Source organism: Hyla sarda, chromosome 3, assembly GCF_029499605.1.
Source record: "Hyla sarda isolate aHylSar1 chromosome 3, aHylSar1.hap1, whole genome shotgun sequence".
Taxonomy (NCBI): Eukaryota; Metazoa; Chordata; class Amphibia; order Anura; family Hylidae; genus Hyla; species Hyla sarda.
The window spans coordinates 26,991,267-26,998,169 of NC_079191.1; the positions used below are offsets into that span (position 1 = coordinate 26,991,267).

Genomic DNA, 6,903 nt, shown 5'->3' on the forward strand with positions numbered 1-6,903 from the left:
GAGTAATATTTGGCTTTTTGAGAGCAAATTTTGCTCGGGGGGCATGTCGTATTTAGGAAACCCCTATGGTGCCAGGACAGCAAGAAAAACCCACATGGCATACCATTTTGGAAACTAGACCCCTTGAGGAACGTAACAAGGAATTAAGTGAGCCTTAATACCCCACAGGGGTTTCACAACTTTTGCATATGTAATTTTTTTCCTTTTTTTTGCACTAAAATGTGTGTTTCCCCCCAACTTTCAATTTTTTGCAAGGGTTAATAGCAGAAAAGCCCCCCCAAAACTTGTAACCCCATCTCTTCTGAGTATGGAGGTACCCCATAAGTGGACCTGAAGTGTACTGCAGGGGCGCTACAATGCTCAGAAGAGAAGGAGTCACATTTGCAAACTTTGCTGAAATGGGGGGGACATGTCGCATTTAGGAAGCCCCTATGGTGCCAGGACAGCAAAAAAAAAAACACACGGCATACTATTTTGGAAACTAGACCCCTTGAGGAACGTAACAAGGGGTAAAGTAAGCCTTAATACCCCGACTTTTGCATATGTTAAAAAAAAAAATCACTAAAATGTGCGTTTTTTCAAAAATTTTACATTTTTACAAGGGTTAATAGCAGAAAAGACCCCCCAAAATTTGTAAATACATTTTTTAGGAGTAAGGACATACCTTAATTTTTGATGATTTTCGCTCCGTGAGTGCACAGCAGGTCTTGGAGTGGGAGGTCAGTCAGGGGCCTTGAGCTTATTATAGCAGCCAGGATGTGGCACCCCCTCAAGGAGCATTAATGGGGGGGAGCACTGAGCCCTAAAATAGGGGAACACTATGGGGGACAATGGGCCGTAACTGGGGTAGACAGGTGGGGTACAGAGGCGCCTAAAACTCCAGACCCTTGGGAAGTCCGGCCTGCTCTTTCCCAGTCAGCAAAGATCAGGAACCTTAGGACTTCTTCTTGGTACTGGAGGAATGTCCCTGTGTTGCCAGCGTACTGGGATAGTACAAAAGCGTTGTACATGGCAACCTGTACCATGTAGACCGCAACTTTTTTGTACCATGCCTGTGTTTTCCGCATGGCGTTATATGGCTTGAGGACTTGATCTGAGAGATCAACTCTCCCCATATACCGATTGTAGTCCAGAATACAATCGGGCTTGAGGACCGGTCCCACGGTACCTCGCACAGGGACAGGGGTGCTGCCGTTCCCATGAATAGTGGTGAGTATAAGGACATCCCTCTTATCCTTATACCGGACCAACAACAGGTTATCATGGGTGAGGACATGGGACTCACCCTTAGGAATAGGCGTCTTAACAAAATTTAGAGGGAGGTCTCTCTGGTTCTTCCGCACGGTCCCACAAGCGGACGTGGATCTGGCGGCAAGGGATGTGAACAGAGGGATGCTGGTATAAAAGTTGTCCACGTACACGTGGTAACCCTTATCCAGCAATGGGTGCATAAGGTCCCAAACGATTTTCCCGCTAACACCCAGAGTGGGGGGAAATTCTGGGGGTTCAATACGGGAATCTCGTCCCTCATACACTCTAAACATGCAAGTGTACCCGGAGGTACTCTAGCAGAGTTTATAGAGCTTCACGCCATACCGCGCCCACTTCGAGAGAATAAACTGGTGGAAGCTGAGTCTCCCCTTAAAACTGATGAGAGACTCATCAACCAAGAGGTCCCTGAGCGGTACGTAGGCCTCCAAAAATTTGGCCCCAAAGTGATCGATGACCGGCCTCACTTTGTAAAGCCGGTCATAGGTGGGATCACCTCGGGGCGGACATGCCTCATTATCTGCATAATGCAGGCATTTCCGAATCGCCTCGTACCGCTCCCATGTCATCGCCATACTGTACAGCGGGGTCTGGTAGAGGAAGTCCCGCTCCAGTAATGACGGACACTTGGTTTTTTGTCCAGGCCCATATGCAGCGTGAGGCCCCAAAATGTCCTCATTTCCGCTGCATCAATGGCGCGCCATTCATTGGACCTGGCCAAAAACGAATCTGGGTGGTGGGCAATGAACTGTGGGCGTACAAGTTCGTTTGCTCCATCATTAGATTGACCAGGCTGTCACTGAAAAAAAACTTTAAAAAGTCCAGATAAGTGAATCCAGCCGTGTCAATTCAGATTTCTGAGTCGCCAACATACTCAGGAATCCATGGCTGATATCCCTCTGGGGGGCTCCAGACAGGGTCATCGGAAGGGGGCTCCGGTGCACTTGTCTGGGGAGCCGGACTCCTATTACAAGCGGCATTGCCACCCGTACTAGTGTCGGCCACTGGGTCACTCTCATGGGGGGTGCGTGGCCTCACCTGGCGGCGTCTCCGCCACCGTACAGGGGACTCATCATCACTACTAGATGATGAGGAGGGCGATGAAGAACACAAAAATGTTGGATCTTCATCGTCCTCACTGGCAGATTCGGAGTCGGAGGCTAAAAAAGCGTAAGCCTCCGCTACCGAAAATGCCCGGCGGGCCATCGCCTTTTTTCTACGGTGGGACGGTGGCGGGGTGGGGAGGGTGTGTGTGCGGGGGGGGGGGGAGGGGGGGAGGGGGGCAGGGAAGTATGTAGTGTGTGGTGCTTGGCGTAACTGTAACAGAAAGAAAAAAAGCTGCGGCCAAAAAAAAAAAAAAAAAAAGTGGTGGCACAAGCAGCGCCCTGAACCCCTAATAGGGCCCGGGGTCACACGGATCAGGTGACGGCGGACCCTTGGGGACCTATTAGGGGGTCAGGGGGTGGGGGATACTTTATTTATTTATTTTTTATTTTTTTTACTTTCCCTTTTGTTTTACTGTTTTACCCTACCTTTCCCTGCAACAAGCTGACCCTGATCTAGGGGCTCCTCTTCTTTCTGAGGGGGCTCCGGCACTCCAAGGGGGGGATCGCGGTCCTCTTCACACAGCTCTGCTCGCTGACTGAACTCAGCGAGCGGGCAAAGCTGCGTGAGGGGACCGTTAACCCCTCCTCTGCTGCACTGCTATTGGCCGACGATCGCCGGCCAATAGCAGCGTTGCTGGGGCGGTGACAGTATTGTCACCCCTCCCCAGCAACAGGAGGTGATTGGCGGTGTATCCTACACCGCCAATCACCTTCCTTTTCCGGGTCATCGGGTCACAAGTGACCCGAATAACTGGAATCGTCGCAGATCGCGGATGTGAATTCGTTCGCGATCTGCGCCGCTCGCCGACATGCGGGGGTCCCGGGACCCCCCTAGGCATTTGCACCGCATGCCTACTGAACGATATCAGTAGGCATGCCGTTCCGATCTCCGCCCGGCGAGCGGCGGAGACCGGAAAACGCCAGAGTGTATGGATACGTCCTGGGTCCTTAAGGCCCAGGGTGTGAGGGCGTATCCATACACCCTGGGTCCTTAAGAGGTTAAAGGGGTACTATGCTGAAAATTTTTTTTTTAAATCAACTGGTGCCAGAAAGTTAAACAGATTTGTAAATTAAAAATAGAGAAGCAGTAACCAGCGCTTAAAGATTATTGGAGTAAAATCAGAGAGGTGGAAAAGAACACATATCGACACGCGGAGTAGCAGTGACGCGTTTCAGGTCATGTGACCCTTCGTCGGACTATGGCAAAATGAATAACAGACAAACATTTATATGGTGCTTCACAGGTGGGGCGAGAAAGGGGCAGAGAACATTACATTAACCCATGAGATGCCACACACAATAAACTGCCTTACACTAAGCATGAAACTCAGATACTAGAACACAATAGCAAAATACACATATAAAAAATTTGATATAAGAAAAAACATCCTAATGAAAAATTCTAAGCTGGAAAAATAAAATAAAGGGGGGGAAGGGGGGCAGAAAGGCCAAAACTGTCACCAAAGGAAACTATTAATAGTTTCGGATAATATCCGATCGAAGGTTAAGGCCATATGGTTGATAACCTTGTATACTATGTATCCAAAAAAACTTCCCGATCATGGAGAAGTTTCATCCAATCACCTCCTCGTTTTGGCCTCCACACTCTTTCTATGCCATGAAAAAGAAAAGGAACAAAGATCGCTCCTGTGAATGTCATGAAAATGTTTGGATGCACCTGAAACATTCAAGTCATGTGGATTGCAGATGTCTCTAACGTGTTCCTGAATTCTAAGTTTCAGGGGATGTTTCGTGCTTCCTATGTATGATAATTGACAAATTGTGCACATGATTCTGTATACTACATAAAGGCTTTGGCAGAGGATTTAATGGACAATTTGTGTTGGTCAGACAGCCCCGGTGTGAATGCACATTTATGAAGTTTACAAACAAGACATCTGTAACACACTGCGCTCCGGCCACTTGCACATTGTCCCGATCTCCCCTGCTGCCGGGGGGGGGGCTGGCATTGGCATCGCGGGAAGTGCTCGCATGCGAATCCCAGCCTGTCACTTACCACGGTCCTCTTCTGCCTCTTCCTCTGCCTCTCAGCTCTGGTGCATGTGTCCCTGTCGCCTAGGGCGCGCACGTGCCGGAGCTCTGAAATTTAAAGGGCCAGTAAGCCCATAATTATGTGCAACACCTGACACTATTCTATAAGTCCCTGCACCTCCCACTCTTCATCTTACTGTACTTCTCCTCGCCCAGATGCCTGTGTGGTCGAGTCGTATCGGGGGTAGCGACCTGGGTGTTGCCTGCCGCAGCAAGCCCATCCTGCCTTGCGGCGGGCTCTGGTGAAGCCCAGCGGCACCTTAGACTCCGCTCCACGATATGGCCTATGTTATCAGCCACATAGGTCTGTGGATCCACATCCAGCAGCGTTACAACATCTAATATTGCCACAAGGAAAAAATCCCTAAGGCTAAGTTTCCACTTTGTTTTTTTGTTTTCTGGCAGTTTTTGGAATACTGCCACTGCAGTTTTTGAGCCAAAGTCAGAAGTGAATCCATAAGGGAGGAGAAGTGTAAGTTCTTCCTTTATATGTCCTATTCCTTTTGAATACACTTCTGGCTTTGGCTCAAAAACTGCAGTAGCAAAAATCCAAAAACTGCCAGAAAAAAAACCAAGTGGAAACTTAACCTTAAGAGCTGGCCAAGTGCCAGATTGGGGCAAACCGTAGGCAAAACACTGGGTGATAAAAGGTTAGCAAGTGTAGGAGCTCGTCTAGAGGAAAAATTACACCCATTCTTCAAGATTTTCGCCAAGTAAGGGGTAAGGATCCTGATATAAAATTGGAAGGTATTTTTTTTAACAATATCAGTAATCTGATGATATTCCACACTGAAAGTGATAACGAAGGACATCTTAGATGATCTGTCTGCCCTATTCACATTATGTGGTTTAGAGGTGAGTAGTAATTCTCTGTCCTTGTCATTTACTATGGATCGAGCCCGATCTATAGTCCAGCCAGGATATCCTCTGGCCTTTAATCTATGACACACTAAATCGGCCTCCTGTTTGTATGTGTCAGTAGATGCGCAACTGTGCTTGGCTAGAGTAACAAGTTCGCCTACAGGGACAGACTTAATTGTAAGTGTTTCCAGCCCTGGGTTTTCTGTAAGTACAGGTGTGTATTTTGTTTCCATTAGCGGACAAAAATGGAACTTCGTTCTTGTGCCATGAAAATTTGAACTTTCCACCTGGAATGAAGAGGGTAGAAACCAGGAATATCCACAGCAAAATAAGGAGACTCGTGAATAGTTTACACAATAGAAGATTCGTTTTCAAGCAAACTCAAATTACAAAAAGACATTTGTTCAGTCAGATTGGTGCACACCAGGGGAACATGAGAATCACTAGACACAGAAGAATCCGGAGCTGGATCTACACCGTCAAGTTCCTTCATAACATCAAAATGCTTTTTAACTGTAAGAGTTCGTATGAATTTGTTCACGTCCAGAATTGTATTGAAGACGTTGAAGTGGTGAGATGGAGAAAACCCCAGTCCTCTAGACAGCAAAGAAATGTGGGTTTCACTTAAAATGAAGGAAGACCGGTTGATAACATCCTGGGTAGCCGTTACTTGACTCTCACCTTCACCTTGTTGATCGTCTTGGGCCGGTGTTTTCTATCAGCCCTCCGGCTGCGTTTTTTGATTTCCTTTTGGAGGACGGATTACGTGGACGAGAAGGTCCCACACTGTCCACAGCAGAATCTGACAATTCTGATGTATCTGGAAAAGAATCAGGGACATCCGATTCAGGAGAACTAAAGGTGACTCTTTGTCCTTTAGACTTGGGTAATGCAACATTTCTGTTTCTTGAGTATAGATTTGGGTGGATTTCATCCCATGATCCCCAGGCATAAACCTCGTTAGATTGAAAATCGTGGAGATCTCTTTGGAACTTCCATTTTTTTTTTTAGCTTCAATTACAACATTCTCCAATTTTTGCAACATTGGCCTTTATTTACTAAGAGTGTTGTGTAGGTTTCTTTGCGGGTTTTAATTCCCTACAATTTTTTTTCCACGATATTTACTAAGGTTTCCCTCCATTTTGCACTTTTCCCTACATTTTGCTTTTTTTACACATGCTCTGATCTGTCTGGTTTTCCTCAGCTGAAATCCACCACATTTTCTGTGGAAACCTTAGTAAATATGTCGTTTTTTTGTGAAAATGGCAGGAACACGCCCCTTTTTGGTGGCCACACCCCCTTTTCCCGACAGCAACGCCCCTTTTTCGGGTTTTCTCAGTAAAATGGAGAGAGAGAATTTCTGGCCTAATGCGCCAGAATCTGATACTCAACCCGGCAAAACATGTCGGGTTTGAAATAGTAAATGAGTTTCGCATCAAACGTGCACAGTACTGGTAAGATTTGTAAATTACTTCTATTTAAAAATCTTAATCCTTCCAGTACTTCTCAGCTTCTGTATGCTCCACAGGAAGTTATTTTCTTTTAGAATTTTCTTTCTGTCTGACCACAGTGCTCTCTGTCAATAAATCTTCAGTACCTGCTCTATTCATTCCCT

At 46.8% G+C, this 6,903-nt stretch overlaps 1 protein-coding gene and 1 long non-coding RNA gene across 2 annotated transcripts in view; one reads left to right on the forward strand and one right to left on the reverse strand.

The window, feature by feature from the left end:
- LOC130361212 (opsin-5-like) overlaps positions 1 to 6,903 on the forward strand; it is a 133,028-nt gene that overhangs the window by 74,895 nt on the left and 51,230 nt on the right. The window lies entirely within an intron of this gene.
- Positions 5,988 to 6,903, reverse strand: part of LOC130361213 (uncharacterized) — a 43,697-nt gene continuing 42,781 nt past the window's right edge. Inside the window, exon 4 of the long non-coding RNA XR_008890910.1 lies at positions 5,988 to 6,108. This is a non-coding gene — a long non-coding RNA (uncharacterized LOC130361213). The remainder of the gene's footprint in view (positions 6,109 to 6,903) is intronic.